Source organism: Tachysurus vachellii, chromosome 11, assembly GCF_030014155.1.
Source record: "Tachysurus vachellii isolate PV-2020 chromosome 11, HZAU_Pvac_v1, whole genome shotgun sequence".
Classification (NCBI taxonomy): Eukaryota; Metazoa; Chordata; class Actinopteri; order Siluriformes; family Bagridae; genus Tachysurus; species Tachysurus vachellii.
In genome coordinates, this window is record NC_083470.1 from 17,022,124 (window position 1) to 17,039,417 (window position 17,294).

At 37.8% G+C, this 17,294-nt stretch overlaps 1 protein-coding gene across 3 annotated transcripts in view; it reads left to right on the forward strand.

The window, feature by feature from the left end:
• pbx3b (pre-B-cell leukemia homeobox 3b) overlaps positions 1–17,294 on the forward strand; it is a 105,921-nt gene that overhangs the window by 13,989 nt on the left and 74,638 nt on the right. The gene's annotated exons all lie outside the window — the stretch shown is intronic.

The window sequence follows — 17,294 nt, forward strand, 5'->3', positions numbered from 1 at the left end:
TTATAAATCATATTCCAAGAGAAAAATCCAGTCGATTTATAAAATTTTATCTGTCCGCCGCTAAAAGAAACTTCTGCTTATTGTCTCTGTTACTTCCTTAGTTTGTGAAAGAATTACAAAACCAAGAAGTCCATTGGCCATTATTCATGTATCATTCCTGACAAACTATCTTTACTGCCTTACTCATTAGACTTAAAAATATGCTGCAAAATACAAGCTTTTCTTTTGATTCTATTGGTTTAGACTTTTAAATAGGTGGGTCAAGCATGAAAATGCACCCAAGCCGGTTTTGTACAATTGCTGTTGGAACAAAACGTTTAAAGCCCATTTAAATGCCCTGGACCTCTAAATTCACTAACTCAACTTTCTACAGGATTTTTGCCTTTTTAAATGCTGACAACGCACGTAACTGAAAACAGTTGGGTTTAAAAACACACAAAGGTGGGTTTTCAAGACAAAAACATTGTGCTAAACATTAAACCTACTGATCATCTGAATGGCATACAGAAAAACCTTTGATCAGCTGTAAGGTATGAACCAGGTTTATATTATGGATTTCTTTGTGTTTATTTGGTCCATATTAACACTGTTTTCAAACTCGGAATTGGTGTATTTTGAAAAGACTGGCACAAGTTGAGTTTGTCTTTTTACTGTAGCTAGTGGTGGGTAGATAAAAAACCAAATAGTTATATTTGGATGAAATGAACACCTATTGTGACATATAAATCAATTAAATTAAGTTTTATAGTTTGGTTTCTGATAAAACTCTGAAAAGGAGAACTGGTACATTACAGGGCTCCTGGTGAAAAGGAGCCAACCTGGTACAGGAGAGTGTGCCTCTACAAAAGCCTCTCTCTAAATTCTCTGATACACAATAGATAAATCAATCTTGAAACAGTTAATGGTGAGATGTTATAAAATAGATTTCTGGACAGATATACCACCTAACATTGTAATATTTTGTCGGGCAAAAGTTTTATTTTTTTTATTTTTGCTGTTTTCCATCTTCTCCTACTCTGATCTCGAAATATGTATACTTATTTTAACACTTCTGCAGCAATCTCACGTGTTACCTTAATTTTGGTATTGGAATTATTCAAATAAACCTTGTACTTTTTGAGATGTACTTATTTAAATTAGAGCATGTTTTCAAAAATCAAGCAGAGAAACAGGGTGAAAAAATAGGCCTAGTAAATACAGCCATTTCCATTTCCAGCATGCAATACTTTTAGGCAGGTGTCAGATGGACCCCAAATTTATTCTGCAGCAGGAAAATGACCCCAAACATATGGCCAATGTCATTAAGAACTATCTTCAGCATAGATAAAAACAAGGAGCCCTGTAAGTGATGGTATGGCCTACACAGAACCCTGATCTCAACATCACTGAGTCAGAAGGATTTGAGGCAGCAGTGTGCAAGTGTACTTAGAAGAATTGATGCTGTTTTGCGGGCAGAGGGTGGACACACCAAATATTTGATTTGGATTTCTAAACACAAAATAAAAGAAATGCTAAAAGTTTCTCTTAGCTACTGGTGTTTTGGATCATTGTCCTGCTGCAGGACCCAAGTTTGCTTCAGCTTGAGTTCACTAACAGATGTCTGCACATTGTCCTTCAGGATTTTTTGGTAGGCGTCAGAATTCATGGTTCCATGTATCACAGCAAGTCTTCCTGGTCCTGAAGCAGCAAAACAGCCCCAGACCATCACACTACCACCACCATATTATACTGTTGGTATGATGTTCTTTTTCTGAAATGCAGTGTTACTTTTATGCCAGATGTAATGGGACACACACCTTCCAAAAAGTTCAACTTTTGTCTTGTCAGTCCACAGAGTATTTTCCCAAAAGTCTTGGGGATCATCAAGATGTTTTCTGGCAAATCTGAGACGAGCCTTTATGTTCCTTTTACTCAAACAGCGGTTTTCGTCTTTTTTTGCCCACTCTTTCTTATGTTGGAGTCATGAACACTGACTGTAACTGAGGCAAGTGAGGCCTGCAGTTGTTTGGTTGTTGTTGTGTGGTCTTTTGTGACATCTTGGATGAGTCGTCGCTGTGCTCTTGGGGTAATTTTGGTCGACCGGCCATTCCTGGGAAGGTTCACCACTGTTCCATGTTTTGCCATTTGTGGATAATGGCCCTCTCTGTCACTGTGGTTTGCTGGAGTCCCAAAGCTTTTGAAATGGCTTTATAACCTTTTCCAGACTGATAGATCTCAATTACTTTATTTCTCATTTGTTCCTGAATTCCTTTTATCTCGGCATGATTTGTAGCGTTTGAGGATCTTTTGGTCTACTTCACTTTGTCAGTCAAGTGTTATTTAAGTGATTTCTTGATTGCGAACAAGTGTGGCAGGAATCAGGCATGGGTGTGGGTAAAAAAATGTAACACAGGTGTGATAAACCATAGTTATGTTTTAACGGTGGGGAAAACACTTTTTTAACACAGGGCCATGTGGGTTTGGATTTTGTTTTCCCTTAATAATAAAAACCTTCATTTAAAAATTGCATGTTGTGTTTACTTGTGCTATCTTTGACTAATATTTAAATTTGTTTGATGATCTAGTGTGACAAATGTGCAAAAAAATAAAAAATCAAGAAGGGGCAAACAATTTTTCACAGCACTGTATATATATTGTGCAAATTTGGCAAATGATAAGCATTCTGTGCAATCATTGATGTAAGTTTGCTGCCATGGGTGGGTGATGTTGATGATTTACTCATCTGTAAGCGAAAGAAAGAAAATTAGGACATGCACTACTTGTAATAGTGATTAAACTCTAAATATATGAAGATTGCATAACTGTAGATGTGAATTTAGTCTTCATTACAAAATTACAAAACTGTAAAGGAAACATTTGTGTAACTGCATTCTGTGCCTGTGTTAGGATGAGCATGACATTAGGTGCATGCTATTATATTTTAGCTGGAATATTTGTCTGTGTTTGTCAGAAAGGTGTAATTTCAGGCTGCAGGCTCCATAGTGACAAAATATTCAAATAAATCGCTGTCAACATGCCCAGTGCGAGCTTCAGTGATTTTTATCTGACATCTAGAGGACTCAGAGACATCATCCTGACAACAAGTGCTAGGAAATCTCAACCCACTGACGAGAGATATACAGTAGAGAGAGATCCATATAACACCCATCATAACTAGATATTACAGAATTTCTGAAACCCATGATGTGAGCTTGTAGGAAGTAGGAAAAAGATTGAAGATTTGTTTTCCTTTTAATATATAATATATATAATTTTAAGATTCATATTTTATATAGGTGCATCTCAATAAATTAGAATGTCATGGAAAAGTACATTAGTATTTGAGTAAGTATTTAATACACTGCCGATTTTTCAAATTTTCCCACATTACAGAGATCTGTAATTTTCATTGTAGGTACACCTCAAATTTAAGAGACAATAGAGTCAATAGAACTTAATATTTGGTACAGAAACTTTTGTTTACAGTCAGAAGTCAGAAGCAAAAGGATCCTCTAGCAAGTATTGAGTACATATACGGTAAATGAACATACTTTTCAGAAGGCCAACAATTCACTAAAAATGTTTTCTTTTTGGTCTTATGAAGTATTCAATTTTTTTTAGATAATGAATAGTTTTTGTTAAATGTAAGCCAAAATCATCACAATTCAAAGAACCAAAGACTTAAACGTCTTCAGTCTGTGTGTACTGAATTTACAATGGAGCCAATAAGTATTTGATACACTGCTGATTTTTCAAGTTTTCCCACTTACAAAGTATGGAGAGATCTGTAATTTTCATCGTAGGTACACCTCAACTGTGAGATACAGAACAAAATTTAAAAAAAATCCAGAAAATTACATTGTATGATTTTTAAATAATTACATTCAATTTTATTGCATGAAATAAATATTTGATCACCTACCAACCAGCAGGAAATCTGGCTCTCACAGACCTGTTAGTTTGTCTTTAAGAAGCCCCCCTATCCTTCACTCACTTCTGTATTAATTGCAGATGTTTGAACTCATTACCTGTATAAAAGACACCAAAGACACCTGTCCACATACTCCATTAATCAGACTCCAACCTCTCCACTATGAGCAAGACCAAAGAGCTGTCTAAGGACACTAGGGACAAAATTGTAGACCTACACATGGCTGGGATGGGCTACAGAACAATAAGCAAACAGCTTGGTGAGAAGGCAACAACTGTTGGTGCAATTATTAGAAAATGGAAGAAATTCAAGATGACTGTCAATCTCCCTCAGACTGGGGCTCCATGCAAGATCTTGCCTCATGGAGTATCAGTGATCCTGAGAAAGGTGAGGGATCAGCCTAGAACTACATAGGAGGACCTGGTCAATGACCTGAAGAGAGCTGGGACCACAGACTTAACGGTTACCATTAGTAACACACTACACAGTCATGGATTAAAATCCTGCAGCATGTGTAATGTCCCCCTGCTCAAGGCAGCACATGTTCAGGATGATCCAGAGGAGGCACTGGAGAAGGTCATGTGGTCAGATGAGACCAAAATAGAACTTTTTGGTATAAACTCCACTCACCGTGTTTGGAGGAAGAAGAAGGATGAGCTGGGGTGCTATTCTGCAAAGTGGACGGGATGAATGCACCGTTTTGAGGGGAGGATGGATGGGATGGATGGGCCATGTATCGTTAGATTTTGGGCAACAACCTCCTTCCATCAGTAAGAGCATTGAAGATGGGTTGTGGCTAGAATCTTTTCTGTTCTGACACTGAGGTGGTGGAATGAACTTCCCCTGAAAGTTAGCTAAGTCACTTGCTATCGTCAAACTACGGGTGAAGACCCACCTCTTCCTGAAAAATTTAAACTAGTGCTTATTTTCCAATTTAAGGTTGATGGCATCCAAAGTCTGTAACATTGTTAACCAGTGATGTATTCATGTATTATTTGATAATGACTTTAAAGCACTTCTGTATGTTGCTCTGGATAAGGGTGTCTGCCAAAAGTTTTAAACCTAAATATGTAAGTACTGTGGACTCTCGTATCTGGGTTTGTTTGGGGTGCTGATTCCAGTGTCGAAAGGCAGGGACAGAGATATGTACTAGAGCCAGATCTCTAGTACATCTAGAGATCTAGAGAACCAGTATAGTGGTTCGAATATTGCACTCATTAAAATATAAATCAATGTATAACTTTTTAAAATGCATTTTTCTGGATTTTTGTTGTTATTCTGTCTCTCACTGTTAAAAAAAAAACCTACCATTAAAATTAAAGACTGTTTCTTTGTCAATGGGCAAATGTACAAAATCAGCAGGGGATAAAATAATATTTTCCCTCACTGTAGGTGAAGTTCAGCAACATTTAAGCTGTTTTTTTTACTGCTTGAACCTAACCCCATGTGTTTCCTTGCACATAAAACTCTTCTCTATAGACAACCTACTGTTAGCATACTAAGTAAAGTTCACATTAGCAAGGACTGTCATGACAACACATACATTCAATATTCTCTCATATTAATTTGAAGAGTCTAACGTGTCTGAATGTTTTAGCTCTAGCATAATCACTAGCAATGTTAGCTTTAAATACTTTTCTGGGAGCAATAAACACCAGCAACTACAATCACAGTGACCCATTGTGGTTAAGACTGGGCACTCCTGAGGATGGATACTTATGAGGATAACTAGCCAAAAAACTAGTGTTTTTATGTACTAGTGTTAAGATTTCATTTGACTGGGAATAGAAGCCAAATTGCTGGGAATTGTAACCCAAACCTGTTCCAGCATGATAATGCCCTCATGATAAGTCCATAAAGACATGGTTTACCCAGTTTGGAGTGGAAGAACTTGAGTGCCCTGCACAGAACTCTGGGATGAATTATAGCTTCATACCAGGAAAAGTCTAACCTCTTGCTGAATCCAAAATCTAATTGTAAGCCTTCTCAGAAGAGTGGAGGCTGGTATACTAGTAAAGTGGGAACAATTCTGTGTTAATGACCAATGACCTATTTTGGAATAGGTGCCCATATACTTTTGACTATATACTGTATTTGATTTAATACTGCTCTAACAAATGATCAGCATTTTCTTGCATTTTGTGAGCAAAACCCATTGGGATTCAGGAACAATGCCATGTCATCTGGCAGGATGTGATGAAGCAGGAGATTGCAGTCTTTGTGCAAAGTGAAAGAAAGTGGGAAAAAAAACATTGTTGACTCCATTTTCACACCACCCTCATGCTGCATTTTGGACACTTGCCCTTTTGGTTCCCCATCCCTAACATCAGTAGCATAGGCAGAAGTTTTGTTTTACACTGTCTTTGATTACACAACATATTGTCTTCTCCCATTTAAGATTTATTTTTTTCTGTATCATTAACAACATGGGCATGAGAGTGTTACAACAGTTGTTTTTTTACAACAACAAAAAAAAAGTAAAACATTTTACTTGTGAAGTGCTCTTATTTAATGGCCCATACTTGCACAGGTGATTGTCATTATCATTAAATAACATGCCATTCTGGATAACTGACCAAAAAAAAGGTATCAGTTATAAAGAAGAAACCCAAGTGTCTGACCTTTTATAAACCTCAGGGGATAATTGGGTTCATTATCACAGCTCCAAGTCACCAAAATTAGAAAACAAAATAGAGACTAATATACACAAGATAATATATATACAAAATTTTAAATAAAGCTAGGATTTAAATTACTATACCAGTAAAGGTGTATTGTTGCAGTGAGGTATGTTGTTGCACAGATGAATTATACAGTTTGATGGACACAGGTAGAAACGATTTCCTGTGTTGCTCTGTGGAGCACCTTGGTTAAATGAGTCTCCGACTGAATGTACTCCTGTATCCATCCAGGACATTATGGAGTGGGTGGAAGATGTTGTCTGAGATGGCAAGCAGCTTAGACAACGTCCTTTTTTCTGACACCACCATCAGAGAATCCAGCTCCAACCCTACAACATCACCTGCCTTACGGTTACGTTTGTACATTTTGTTGGCAGCAGCAACCTTCAGTCTAAGATAGCACTAGCTACCACAGAACCTTTTAAGCATCATATTGAAGATTTTGAAGGACCTCAGCCTTCTTATAAAGTAGAGATGGATCTGGCCCTTCTTTGTTTCTCAGTTTGTTGTTAATGTGAACCCCAAGGTATTTGTAGTCCTCCACCATGTCCACAGAGACCCCATAGATGGGTCATAGGTGCCTTAGCGCTCCTCAGGTTGACCACTAGCGTCTTTGTTTTTGTCACATTGAGCTGTAGATGTTCCGCTCACACCTTATTACAAAATTATCCACTGTAGACCGGTACTCAGTCTCGTCAAAATCGCTAATGCAACCAACTATAACTGAGTCATCAGAAGATTTCTGAAGATGTCAGGACTCTGTACAGTAGCTGAAGTCTGCAGTGTATAGGGTGAAGAGGAAAGGTGACAGAACAGTTCCCTGTGTAGCTCCAGTGCTACAAACCACTCAGATACACAGTGCTGTAAGCATACGTACAGTACTGTGGACCACCAGTCAGGTAGTTAACAATCGAGGACAAGAGGGAAGCATCTATGCATTCTACTCTTCAGGTAGTATTCGCCTGAAAAGGATTTAAAAAAGAATGAGAAAAATGAAAATGAAAAAAAAATACTGATTCATTTTTTAATTATGGTTAGTTTGTCCAATTATCTTTGGTCTCTTAAAAGGTGTAGATATTGGTTGGGAGGAGAGATTGGGGGGCCTTGACATCAATATGTGATTTTTGCATATCCTATTTTCATCTCCCAACTTTTTTGTTATAATAAATTCCACTCCTGGGAAGGCTATCTACTAGATTTTAGAATGTGGCTGTGTGGATTTGCACAAAATAGCCACAAGAACAACAGAGAGATCAGGCACTGATGACAGGCATGCAAACATATTCCAGTTCTTCATACACAAAGGTGTTCAGTGCAGTTAAAGTTCTGTGCAGCCTACTCAAGTTTTTCTACACTAACTCTGGCAAACCATGTCTACAGGGACAAATATTATAATAATGCAAGTGTGAAACAGCTTCTATTAGCCTGATTAATTCACTAATTAATTTATTCAATCCTGATAAGCAAGTGTTTGATTATTTTGTCTACTTATAGGAGATTAGGGTCTGTTCTGTAAAAGGGAAGCTGGTTTCTTACTGGATGATATAAATGTTTTTATGAATAATGTCAGTCACATTTATATTAGTGGGATGATAAATGAGCACTATAATTGCAGTGAAATGTGTAGGGGTCAGTGCATCCATTCCTTTAATAGTTTTAACACGGTCATGGTATGCTTTGTGACATTCTTGGGAAATCTACAGCTGCAAAAATAATTGCACATTTCCTTACTTTTCTCAAGACAGACTTCTATCACATCAGATGCATTTAAGTCTCACTACTTGTGAATATGGAATTGATTTTTTTTTTATTTCTTGGTGTATGAAAAAGAGTCTTTCAATTAATAGAGGATGGTAATTTTCAAAATGGACTCTTATCTAAAAAAGACACAGTATCTCTAAAAATACAGTTTCGACAGTGTGACAGTTATCCATAATTTTTCCATTGTACTGTATACCACCATATTGGATTTGAAATGAAGCAATCAAGATGTGATTGAAGCATAGACTTTCAGATTAATTAATTAATTGAAGGGATTTACCAGAAACTGTTTAGGAAAAGTTTCATGGCCGGGTGTGGGTTATTTGCTCATTATTTCATGGTAAATTAGTGTGGTACCCTAGTAGTTAAGGTGTTGGACTACTAATTGTAAGGTTGTGAGTTTGAATCCCATGTCCACCATGCTGCCACTGCAGGGCCCCTGAGCGAGGCCCTTAACTGCTTAGTTGTATAAAAAATGAAATAAAAATGTAAGTTGCTCTGCTCTGATAAATGCTGTAAATGTAAGCATGTAAGCATCCTTATAAAAGTCAACTGTACAGCAAAGATTCCCTGATTTGTCTAGTGTCCATTTGAAAGCTGAGCCTTAGAAACTGTATTTAACAAGTATTAATTTCAGTTCAGGTATGACATAACACAAAAATGTTTAAAAAAAACTGTGTGAAATCTGTTCCCATGGTGGCCAAGCTGTACGATAGTTCAGAAGTCTTCTCCTCCGTCTTCCTTCACCAGACCAGAAATAAAGCCCAAGGTTTCATGGGTTCAGCATGCAGAAAATAAGGCAATTAAAGTTTTCCCCAATTTGCTCAGACTTGATCTTTCTTTCTGGCTGGCTGGCTGGCTGGCTGGCTCCTACCTGACTTAACACTGTACCAATGCAAAGTCAAAAGTCAAGAAGCTTTTATTGCCATTTCAACCATATATAGCTGTTGCAGACAACGTTTCTCCAGGACCATGGTGCCACACAAAACAAAGACAGAGCTAAGGACTTAGTAAGTAGTCCTAGCCACATAAAGTGCAACTGTGTAACCTGGTGAGAACAGTGCAGGACAAGACAAACAAGACAGACAAGACAGTGCAGGACAAAAGACAGACAAACAAATGACAAGACATTACACAAAGACATTACACAAGAGACAGTAGACAGAAACAGTGCTGACTAGTGTAAATACTGTGTGTTCAGATAATATTACATGTGCAGAAATACTGGGATGAACACAGGTATGCAAAGATCCTTAACACTAATAGTGTTCTGTCAGAAATAATCAACAACCACACCATGTGACCAAAATACATCATCAAAAGCACAGAATGAGACAAAGAAAAGAGAAAGAAACAAAAACAACAGTTTTTTGTGCCTATCCCCATTTCATAATTGAAATAGAAAACCAATTGAATTGTGAGCAGATAATTGTTTTATCAATATTCCCTGTCTGATCTACAAGGGGTTGTGGTGAATGATGTGAAGCAAGTATATGGCACGGAAAAAGGTGAAATTGAACAACTAAAAGGCAATAAATTAAATCTGACAAGAAAGAGTTACCATCACAAAGCCAGAGCAGGTCTGGTTTTGCAGAACTAACTTAGGCCACACAAAACTGGCTTGGGATACGTTAGTATCTTAAATTATTAAGTTAAATTATTATCTTAATATTTTTTTTGTATTGTATTTTTGTGTGTTATTTTGATATAATATTCTGTGCATATGCTGTAGCATTTAAATTAAGTTTGTCTTTGGGCCATAATTAAGATGATTGGATAGCTCTTTGCCAGACCACCAGAGGTCGGGTTGGCAGGTGTTTCCTTATCGCATGCGTTGTCGTGTTTATGTGGCGGTCTCATGTCTACCTGTCTCATGTTTCCCACCATTGCACCTGTTCGTTGTGGACTCACATATGTGTATATATATATATATATATATATATATATATATATATATATATATATATATATATATATAATGTCTCATGTTAATGTTGTTGGTTGTCGTGTTAATAAGTTAATAAGTTACAAATTGCCAAGTAATGTTATCACCATGTCAAGATATGTTTACGTCTTATGTTCGTTGTAAGTTTGTGTTAGTCTCATGTTTTGTTGTGTTTTGACAATTTCCATCCACTAGTTGGAACTCCATTATAGTAGGACTAGTAGGACTCCATTATAGAATGTCACCTACCCAAATGCTGCATCACAGTGTAACACACTTGGAGGAAAGTGCTGTCTGCCCCTTCAACATGCATATCCTCACAGAAAATGGAATTACAAATATTGAACACGCTTACTAAAATGTATTTAAGATGCCTCCTGCCACTCTTCAAATCTTGAAGGATCTTTGGGCCTCTTCTATGAACTTTGATGTTTAGTTCTTTCTATAGATTGTCTATTAGATTCAAGGCAGATGATTGGCTGAATCTATGGTAGATGGCAGCTATTTTTTTTAATCAAGAATGTCTTACTACATTTTTCCATTCATCATTCCTTTAATTATATGAAGTGTGCCAGTGCCGTATGCTTAAAAATGAACCCACACCATGATGTTTCCACCTCCAAAATTCACTGTTGATTTGCTTTTTTTCTGGTGAGGTGCAGTGCAAATTGACCTCCAAGCATGGTGTATATTTTGGCAGCCAAAGAGTTCAATTTGGGTCTCATCTGATCAGACTATATTCTCCCAGTATTTCACAGTTATATTCTCTAAGTATTGTGCAGCAAACCTTTGCTTTTTCTTCAGAAATGTCTTGCATGGTTGGCGTGAATACAGGCCACTGCAATTGACTGCATTATTTTCTTTGAAACAATTGTACCTGCTAATTCTAGGTCTTTATGAAGCTCTCCACATGTTGCTTGGGCAACTCTGCTGATAATTATTTTCACTCCTCTGACAGAAATCTTGCAAGTAGCACCTGGTCATGGACAGTTTATGGTGAAATGATGTTCTTTCCACTTCCAGAACTTCTGTATATAATGCCATCAGTATGTTTTGCAGCAATAATGTTACGAAGGTCTTGAGAGAGCTCTCTGATTTTACCCATCATGCGAGGTTTCTTGTGTGACACCTTGGTAATGCGACACGTTTTTATAGGCCATCAGTTGGGACTAAAACAGCTGATTTTCACTGTCAATGGGCAGGGTTGCTTTCTAATTACTGATAGATTTCAGCTAGTGTCTTGGCTTTCCATGACTTTTTGCACCTCCCTTTTTTTTATGTGTTCAATACATTTTCCCTGTGTCATTTCATTTCATTTCATTTCATTAAACAAACACACACAATAACACACACACAATAACACACAACTAATAATAGCACATCATCTTCATCACTCATGAGATTTAGTAGGCAGTCACAGGTGCAGTTTGTATGAACTATACTATTAGTAAATTAAATGTTAATTTGAGATGTAAGCATCTGTGAGCATATTTTGTAGCCATATCAAGTTGCTTTGTTTTGCACTGTGCCTCTTGTCTTGTAAAACACCTACATTAAACCTTTGCCATGCGTAATAATATGCTGATCCCATATATTTTGCTAGTGATGCAGGAATAAAAGTAAGAATTTCATTTTGATTTAAGCATTCGGTGTTTGGGAATTTGCACCAAAAAGTGTCTTTGTCATTTGAGGTTAGAGAATCTGGGAACCAGTTGGCAGTTGTCTTCTAATGTAGGCCCATCTGATTGAACAGTACTGCATTACTTATGTAAAACAAAATGTTTGTAAAAAGTCAGAAACATACAAAAAACAGGCATAAAATTAATGTGAAAGTAATTGAGACATGAAGATCAGAATGACCTTAACCATTTTGAAATATTGGTTTATTCCACTATAATCACACACTGTAAACCCTAATAAGTTCACAGAACTCAAAAATTATTTTGTAACAGATTGCACAAAAATATTTTAGTGATGTTTTTAAATGTATTAAGTTTAGATAAAACAAAAATTACATGTTCGGTTGCCTTAAATTATCTTATAAATATTAATATTCCTCAGTTTATAATTAGGAAGTAATTCACTCAAAATTTTAAATATTCCTCAACTCATAAAATGTGGGAAATACACTCAAAATCTTAAATATTCCTCAACTCCTATAATGTGGGACATGCACTCAAAATTATTTCTAAACTGAAATACTGATGTAGGCCCACTACACAGTTATAATCATCTAGTAATGTTAGAAAACACTGTGACAATTCCAAATTATTCCACTTTATTCCACATAAAGTGACAATTTCACAATTTTTTTTATTAAACACAATGTGCTTTTTAAAAGGATCAGTCAAAACAAAGTGCTTGAGATAAATTAAAACAAAAGGAAATGACTTGAAAACACATTTTGTTTTTACAAAATTTGCTAATTTTTTACAAGATGGCAAACAGTGTCACATCTTATATCTGAGGTAGAACAGGCAATTACATTTGTAAAGAGGGGGAAAAAAACAAAAACTTCCTCAATATTTAGCTCAACAAATAATCCATTCTGAGTGATTCATTCATTGAACAAATCATTCTTCAGTGTCAGTAGACGCCCTTTCAGTGGTTTGTTGTCCTCAAGACACATGCTAACTTTTTGGATAAATGTGAAAGTAAGCCCGAGATTCTTTGGATACTGTAGGTCTAGTGCATAGATGTACCCAAAGAGCAGAAGAAATGAGTCAGCCAGATTTGTGGGACCACTCACAAGTATTTCATCCTCCACGACAATACAGATGCTCTCAGGGCTGAAGAGAGCCGCATCAGTAGGGTCATCCGTGACGACTGTCAGGAGAGCCACCGGAGTGTCAGTGAGGTCTGGACCATCTGCTGACTATAAAACACAAATAAGACAAGAATGAGTTCAGCCCCTCAAGGATACAAATCATGCTAATGATGTCTAGACATTACTGTCACTTAGCATACTTTTTGTTTAGTTGAATGCTTTATACTTACCTTTTCATTTATGTCAGTTTGCAGAATAACAACTAATGTAAACTTCATAAACAGGTCCTGGGGTATTCCAGAAAGGAGGTTCAACAAATTCTGAGCCTAACCCTGAACTCTGAGTTGACTTACCCTGTGAAGTGAAACTGAGTTTTCAGTTCCAGAACAGCTGATCTGAGTTAGATAAGTCAACTCTGAATATGTTAATTCTGAGTTGAGCTCCTGCCTGACGACTAGTAAAAAGCAATCATCAAAGGAGCTCCAATACTTGATTCACCATGGCAACGGGAGAAAACAGGCAGCAGACATTTTCTGGCTGCGGCCGTAATAAAAATCACTGACACAGACAAATCACTGAGTTTTAAATGCAGTTGTCTTTTCATTTTGAATTTAACATCACTTTCTTTTATATTAGCCTTTGAGGAAGTGGTTGAATGTTGTTCAATGTTTTATTTTATTTTAGGCTATTGTATTTCATTTAAATCGTCTGAAAATGAAATATAAAAACAGTCTCAAGATACAGTAGCTCCTCACTTTGGTTTTATTTCACATATTAAGTTTATTCAGTGGATAATTTAACTTCTAGCAATTTTTACCATCAACAGATGCTGTTTAACACACATCTGTGTCCTAACATCCTGCTGAGTAGATGACCATGAAGTGGTGCTCACCTCCACCATGTCCAACAGAGGCAGAGGAGCTGGTCCTGGGTTAAGGTTTCCCTCTGGAATGGATAACTCAAGAGTTTCCTTCATCTCAGGGTTCACTCAAGTTTTCACATAACCTGCTTTCTGGAATACCCCCCTGGATCTCCCAGAGTTCGTTGAGTGATGTCATATGTTTAAGCTGACTGAATAGCTAGGCAAAGGGATTGATAGTGAGGCCAGTACACTTACATTACAGGTCCTGAAGAAGGCATCTTCGCGCAGGTACACAGGAAGTGCACGAAGGACGAGGGCCCGTCTCATATTTACATCACGTTGTTCCTAGATGGACAAAAAATATCCATTACAATAGTAATCACACAAATGCAGAGCAAACACTTAAAGGAGCACGCCGACTTTTTGGGATTTTAGCTTATTCACCGTATCCCCCAGAGTTAGATAAGTGCACACATACCCTTTTCATCTCCGTGCATGCCGTAACTCTGTCTGACGCACCCACCGCTAGCCTAGCGTAGCATAAAGTAAATGGCTCCAGACATGTACAAAGAAATGTACAAAGATGAATTAGAAACAGAATTGTGAATGTATTTTAAGTTTTCAGTTGGCAGGTAGCAAAACCAAGGGCAATTCTATTAGGGATGAGTCAGAACCAAGGTCAAAACAGAAAGTTAATTGTCATTCTTTAATTTGAAACAGGAAGTATTATGTTATCTAAAGAAAATTAAAATAATAAACCTCTGTATACTTTGTTTACTGTAAATGGCAAAAATATGTCAAAGCGTGATGTGTTGTCAACTTTTTACATCTGCCATTTGCTTTTTGGTGAATATTAAAATATTAAATTTAAATATTGGAAAGTCAATCATGTTCAAAGTGGGCATGCTAAAGAGTAATGCTGATTAATTGCTCTCAACAGGGAGAACAGTAAACTAATGATAAAGATTTTTTTAATTATTTATTTTTACCTGTGACTCCATACAGTAAGTAGGGCTGGCCATCTGTCCACGATGTCTCTCACCCGTGGAGCTACAAGAGATCGAACAATTTCTTGGCGACGAAGGGCATAGGTTGTGTTCATGAGCTTGCCTATGACTAATTGGCTTCTCTCAGTCTTTTCGACTTCATGTATGATTTCTTCTCTCATTGTTTCCAGAGTGGCTGAGGTTTGATCCTTTGGTAGGTTGATGATGTAGTTGACCATAGCTTTTCGAGCTTTCTTTAAGTCTTGATGGGGGTGATCATTGTCGGGGTTGTTTCGGCTCCGCCTCCCTGTGTTGATGGCTACTTCTGCAACCCCAGATTTGGCCAGATTGTTATGGTAAGACGCAACCTTGTACCCTATGTGACGTTTCCATCCCAACTCCCCGTCTTCACCAGCCGTCATTCTGAGACATGGATGAGCTGTAATCAAAGCTTGAGCAGCCATTGCCAATTCCTTTTCATGTGTGTATGGTTTAAAACTGTAGATCGTTTCTGCCATTTTTTTAAGGATTTCACTCTTCTGTGACCTCTTTAACTTCAGCAATTTTCCTGATTCTTCATAAACACGATTTCCTTCTTTTAGTATATGCTCTATTTCATAATCAAAACCAGGAACAATAACGCAGGTGCATGTGGGAGTATGTCTGTGTCAGAAGATGCAGTAGATGAGGTGTCAACTTCAGGTCTGATGACTCTCAATGTGCCCTTCTCTGGTAACTCCTGGATGTCCACAAGAAGGCAAAGATCACCATCAAAATCCGGATCCTCATAGTGCAAGCTAAAGTCCCCATACAGTCTCGGCTTGAACCTCTCTTGCATTATTTCTTTCTGCTCCTCCACTGACTTTGGGCGCTCAAGTAGAGTAAGTTTCAGGGCGGTGTCTCGTGCAACATACACACGCAGCACATGTTTCTGGGCAGCAGCCATCTTTTGGTTTGTAAAAGACAAAAACCTGTTAATTTTCATGAAAAGTGAAGGTGACGCACACTACATATACATATCCACATACCCACTGATCCACACAAACACTGGGACACCACTTGAACGATGCGATGTATGGAAGGCCAGCTGTTGTAGTGGGGCAGTTTATTCATGGACCCACTGGTCCGCACAGCTCCAAGAGAATTTGTTCATGTGTGTGAATGTGTTCATCTTAGGGCTGCAAGATAAATCGCACGCGATTGTCACGCGCATCTCATCAATAAAGCCGGTTCCTTGATTAGTAGTAAATCGCCATCAGCTGATTTCAGAAGGAGCGGCATTTACTACACAGAGCCGTAGTTCACTGACAAGTGGGGAAATATCGCATTCATAATCGCAGATGAATCGCCTGCAATTATGAATGCGATATTTACCTGCTTGTCAGTGAACTACTGCTGTGTGTAGTAAATGCCGCTCCATCTGAAAGCAGCTGATGGCGATTTATTACTAATCAAGGAACCGGCTTTACTGACGAGATGCACGTGACAATCACATGAGATTTATCGTGCAGCCCTAGTTCATCTAGTTCAAGCGCAGAGAGGTGTTTTGTCATTTAGCTCTGATGGGGTGTGAACAACCAGATTGTTTGGGAAAAGTTCGTAAGATCTCAGGTGTTCATTGTAGTATGATTTGTGCTCTTGGAAAAAAGAAAGACAACACTACTGTTAACCAGGAGAACCTGTACAATTCTACAGTAATTAGGCAGTCCCCCCTCTTGTCCCACAGACAAAAACATTCCTACATCATAATCCGTTCCATCAATGCAGACCTTTGATGTGCTGTAAATAACATTGCTTGCTGTTATTTGTTCAATGTATGTCTTGGCAACATTTGGAAGCATTGATACCAGTACAGAAGAGACATTTGATGTCTGCTGGTGAGGTTTGAAGAATCCTGAGGCACTGAGATGGTATGCTACCATGTATTGATGCCTGTCTGCAAGTGTATTTAACACATTTTTAAAGTTTTGTGTGTCGTGTACAACTCTCTTGAAAAAACGGTGTTTATCCTCAAACCTCATTGTCCACAAGTGTACAAGTGGCCCAAAACGGCGTACAAGGTCAGGATAGTGCTCAATGTAGTGATGCTTAGGACGGAGTTTGAAATCTGGAAAGGCTTCTTTCTATGATCCTGTATCTTGGACTGTAAATACTGGATGGACTCCTCTGTGAATTCTGAGCACAGCGATAACTCTGCTACCTCTTTTAAGTCCATAAGCACAGTCCATGCTCCATCCTCTTCAGGAACTGCATTCCCAATAATCAAAGGGAGCAGTCTAAGCAATGTGGCATTTTCATGGCCATTACCACCAATGCTTTTCTTTACAGCAAAGGTCTGTGGTATTTTATGAGGTTTGTCAACCTTGTCTGTGTGCTGGTATG